Source organism: Grampus griseus (genome assembly GCF_964374135.1).
Source record: "Grampus griseus genome assembly, chromosome: 3".
In the NCBI taxonomy this organism is placed as follows: domain Eukaryota; kingdom Metazoa; phylum Chordata; class Mammalia; order Artiodactyla; family Delphinidae; genus Grampus; species Grampus griseus.
The window spans coordinates 42901040-42906506 of record NC_139019.1 but is presented as its reverse complement, the minus strand read 5'-3'; the positions used below and the strand labels follow the sequence as shown (position 1 = coordinate 42906506).

The window sequence follows — 5467 nt, the reverse complement described above, 5'->3', positions numbered from 1 at the left end:
AAATGAATAAGATTTTGCTTTCATGGATGTGCTGGAGCTAGGTCTTACCTGCTTGCAAGATTTGATTATTGAATCTAATATTCAGGAGTTTTGTGAACATTGGTGGCTTGGCACTGGCCATGGTGGGAACATTTACACCATGAAAATTGGCAAACACTACAAATCAGTGCTTTCTTTTATTTGAGATCTAGTTTACCAGCACACCAATAGGTGTAACATTTGGGAGGAAAGCTTTCAGGATTAAGAGCACTTAAAAAAATTGTTTTCTGCAAAATGCTTTCTTGTTTCTGTTTGGTTCACGACTTGGGAGAGAGCTTCAGCATGGTTTAAAAGCTGCCTACTGACTGCAGGAAAAGGCTCAGGCAGAAGCTTTGACACCAGAGGAATGACCAAGGGGCCCCTCCAGAAGAAGGCCACTGGGCTCCAGAGGCTCCTAGTTGTATTTGAGGGTGAGCCTTTCCAAGAGACACTCATCCAGCCTAACCTGGGGGCTGGCCAGCCTGTGAGGTTAGTCAGGTGGTTGCCCACCTTCTTGATGAGTTTTCCCTCCTCATCTAGGAATCGGCTCTCCAGGGAGTCAGAGAGATGGGAGCAGATCCAAAAGGGCCTGGTTCATGTTCTTCTCCAGGACCATGGCAGCTTCCATGGCATCTAGGGTTTTACTCATCTGGGGATGGCTTCTGCACCTCCTGGAAGAGGGTGCGGCTGTGGTGTTGGTTTTGCATCCTCAGGAGACACTTGGAGGCCTCAGCTTTTCCTCAGCCAACTCACAGAAGCAGTGGTCTCCAGAGCCACATAATTGCGGTCAAAATAGATGCCCAGAGAGAGGTAAGTGTAGGAGACCTGCAGATGCAGGTTGACCAGGCCATTGACGGCAGCCTCCAGCTCGGTGGAATAATTCTCACACATCTGAGAACTCATGGTTGATTCACATGCAATAAGAAACTAAGCTCAAAAAACAGCATTGGTTGACCTTGGAGGCAGAGGATGGCTGGCCGGGAAGATGGTTCAGAAGGTTGTGACTGGAAAAGAGGTTGGAGGGTGGTCAGAGGCTGGAACAAGGCACATCCCAAACACTGCTGAAGCAGGAGGCAGGCTGCAGGACTGCACGGTGCACTGCAGTAATATTTTTAAAAGATACCCCTTTGCTAACACTGATTCTGAGGAACAGAACTCATGCCTGTCTCAAGAGTAACCATGACTTGCCTAGGTTTTACTATACTAAATTGTAACCTTTCATGAGATATAAATTAATCCAAGGGTTAATGAAACCAGGTCATATATGCATGCATGACTCAACACTGCAATCAGAATGGGACTCCCCTCAGAGTTCACCTTGAGCCAAATCACACCTGAATGTGTACTCTTGGATGAATGCTGTTTCTCCCTGTGGCCTTGTGAGCCTAGTTAACAGTTCACAGCTCAATTCAGTCAGTTTTTCTGTTCAGATGGCCCAGTCTTTTTTTTTTTTTTTTTTTGCGGTATGCGGGCCTCTCACTGCTGTGGCCTATCCCGTTGCAGAGCACAGCCTCCGGACGCGCAGGCTCAGCAGCCATGGCTCACGGGCCCAGCCGCTCCTCGCCATGTGGGATCCTCCCGGACCGGGGCACAAACCCGCGTCCCCTGCATCGGCAGGCGGACTCTCAACCACTGTGCCACCAGGGAAGCCCAGGCCCAGTCTTAATGTAGGCAGCACTCTCTGTGACTTCACGTCTGATCTTGTTACCACCCCACACCCTGTAACACTCAGGAAATGCATGTGTCCTCCTTAACTGCCCTCCTAGCTAAGCAATAAACATGAACCCATGGTAAGGGATGAAAGGCAGAAAATGGGTGTGACAGTGCCATTCCTTAGGCCAACTCTCCCAGAGTCAAGGGGATAAACAAGCCTTTATTTATTCACGAGCCAGGCAAAGTATGTATCTTTTGTGCAGGAATGGATAGATATGGGTTTGAATTACTTGGCTAGTTGCATAACCAATCCCTATTGGTTGGTAAGGAGAAAGGTTGCTTTAAACCACATGACCCAAGAACTCAGACATCACTCAGATAGGCAGGAAGGCCCCTTAAGTATCCAGTTCTAATGTTGAGATCTGGAAACTATCTCCTTTTCTGGCATCTTCTCTCCATCCTTGCCTTAGCTTGTTGTGGATCAGCAGTCATTCATTCTTCCAACAAACATTCATTGATGCTTATAGTGAGGTAGATGTTGCAGGAAGAAAGAACATATAAAGGATATAACAGGTTTATATGAGGTTAAGTGATAAGGATTTTCCTATATTTCTTAGAGAAAAAAAGTCATTATTTAAGCTATATACTGTCTCTTTTGGCTCTTTATCTTTTTGTGATTTAAAGCCAGTAAATTATCTTTTAATAAAACAAAATATTAAGTCTCAAAATTATTTCTCTACTTTTATTCCTCCACTCTAAGTTGTAGTCCCAGAGTCACTCTCTCAGAGCCTAAAAGTAGATAAATAAAAAGACTCTAGACATGAACAAATTGGAAAAAAAAATTGAAATGATAATCCAGAGTGTCAACATTGTACCTCTTCAAGATCCTGACACTCAAAACCAGAGTCTTTTTGTAGGTGGTACAGGTCAGAGTAGGAGGAAATCTGGACTGGTTCTTATAAAATGGTAACCTTACTGGTTAGGCAAAAAGGAAATCTTAACATATTTGACAAACCTGCCCCAGTATCAAAAGTGTTAGCATCGCTAACTTTTTCTTTCTCAAAATGATACTTCATGCTAATTTGACCTCATTTCTTCATCAGTAGACCTATTCAGGAAAGGAGAGCCAACTTCTGAGACTCTGTAGGAAGTGGAGAAGAGGATGGGGGTGGGGCGTGATGAAGCTGATCCGTTCACCAGCCAGTCCCACAGCCAGTCAGGAGTGAAGATTACAGTTTCTCAGGGTGGAGGGGCAGGAGGAACATGATCCAGCAATTTTCCTTTATGGGAATGACACTAGCAAAAGTGAGAGGCATTGATGGTACTCCTAAGGCACAGCATTTTAATGAATTATCCATTACTTTCTCTCTCCTCACTCATACCTTTTAACACAACTGCTCACAAGAAGCAAAACAAACTGATTTCTGTGTTCTCATTTCTCTTAACCATTTTCCCATCCTGTGGCCGTGCTCTTGAACTCTGGAAGGGGGAGAAGGAAGGAAAGAGACCTGGATCTTTCAACTTTCAAAGCAGTTCCCAGTAATAGAGAATTGGCTACGTGTAGCCCAGACCGAAATATGTGCACACACAGACATGGAGCATCAGGTAAAAATAATCCACCTCTTGCTATGTTTTCAGTGAAATGCTGGTTCTTATAAGAAACTTAAAACATAAAGAAGCTTCTCAAGTGTGTTTTATCTTTAACATTTGAAAGTTAACTTTACAAACCATAATAATTTAGTGGAATGTAATGTTTGGCTCTGATTTTTTGTTGTTGTTGCTTTAAAATTTCACCAACGTGTGGGGAGATAGGGATTGACATATACACACTAGTATATATATAAAATAGATAACTAATAAGAACCTACTGTATAGCACAGGGAACTCTACTCAATACTCTGTAATGACCTATATGCGAATAGAATCTAAAGAAGAATAGATATATGTATATGTATAACTGATTCACTTTGCTGTACAGCAGAAACTAACACAACATTGTAAATCAACTGTAGTCCGATAAAAATTAATTTAAAAAAAAGCAGGAAGATGGCAAGCATCAAGATATTTCAAAGAAAAACAAAATGAAACTAATAGGATTGATGTGTTTGATTTATATCAAGAGGACATTTATAATTGTAGAGGAGATTTGGGGGACTTAATCTGTGATAGGTACATGGAAGACAAAGCAACTAAGAAAATGGGACAGGAATTAACTCCAAGAAGGGGTGGGGTGTTGTTAGAAGAAGTAGAATGTGATCATGGTCTATGCCTGACTTTGTGAATAATATTTATATTATTATAATGTAACAGTAAATATTGTTTTAACCAACTATTGTTTAATTACCATAAGGTGAGGATAGGAAACTATTGTGCAGAAAAGAGATAAATCCTCATCTTTCAGACTCGGAAGTCAATAGATAAGGTCTAAAATTGAAAATATCAAGAAATAGCAATGTGAGGTTTACATTTAGAAATATCATTAAATATTCATTAAATAGTAATGAAACCGTACAACTCAGGTTGGGACTTGAACGCATGGTCTTTTCATTAAGATCACACACCTGGTCTCAGGACTTAATGAAGCTCAGATTCTTAATGTCTCGTTACAGAAAGAATTCAGTGAGAGACAAAGTGATAGGTAAGAAATGGATTTATTTAGAGAGGAACACACTCCACAGACACAATGTGGGCCATCTCAGAAGGTGAGAGGCCCTGAAATATGGGGTGGTTAGTTTTTATGAGCTGGGTAATTTCATAGGCTAACCAGTGGGGGCATTATTCCAACTATTTTGGGGAAGGGGTGGGGATTTCCAGGAATTCGGCCACTGCCCATTTTTTGACCTTTTATGGTTGGCCTCAGAACTGTCATGGCGCTGGTGGGGGTGTCATTTATCATGCTAATGTGTTACAATGAGCATAAAACGAGGCTCAAGGTCCACTGGAAGTGGAACCTTCCGCCATCTTGGACCTAGTTGGTTCTAATAAGTTTTTGTCATGTCCTATGGCTATGTCATTCTTTTAAAGGTTGTGCCCTGCCCCCTTCCCTCCTGTTTCAGTAACAGCAAAACCTAAAATAATTGAAAGTGGCTGCCTGTGGGGTGTGAGAATTCAGTGTGTGTGTGTAAGAGTGTGACGTTGGGCTTCATTTGAAGCTTTGAGGTATTATATGACATTTTACATGATTACATTTACATGATTAAAACTTTTTCGTATGTTAAGTTCTTCTAAAAGATCTTTTACAAGCTCTGAGGATGGGGAACCCTAGATTTGAATACAGTCCCACACTTAACCAGCTGTGTGAGTGGGGATGGTTGTTACTTAATCTCACTGCTCTGCTTTCTTCTTGGGCGGAGATAAAAATAGTAGCTACCTCAGGGCATTGTTATGTATGAGATAAAATTAGTTAATGCATGTAAAGCACTTAACAGTGCATGGAACAAAGAAAACAACTAATAAATGCTGGATACTACTATCTTATTCCAGCTGTAGTGCCTTGGGTTCCACTTAGTAAACCTTTATATTGTATTTCATACAGGTTGGGCAAATTAGCCGTCATTATCTTTCTATTTTTTTGTGTGTGCTAAATTTCATGAGTTTTTTCCTTCTAAATAATTTAAGAATCATTTTATCTTCCCCACAAGAAAAAAAAATTTTCACCAATGTGCACATATGAGTAATTGCCTTTTTTAAATTAAACTGAATCTGAAGAATGTGTCTTCTTGACAATTTTTAAAAGAAAATGAATAATATGATGAAGAAGACTGGCCATTTGGACCTAAGACATATGCTTTTATAA

General features: G+C 41.0%; 1 pseudogene across 1 annotated transcript; it reads right to left on the bottom strand.

Moving 5' to 3' along the window:
• Positions 1 to 433: 433 nt before the first annotated feature.
• Positions 434 to 921, bottom strand: LOC309819816 (ferritin light chain-like; annotated as a pseudogene). Its single transcript has one exon. The product of its transcript is annotated as a ferritin light chain-like (transcript).
• Between the last annotated feature and the right edge of the window lie 4546 nt (positions 922 to 5467).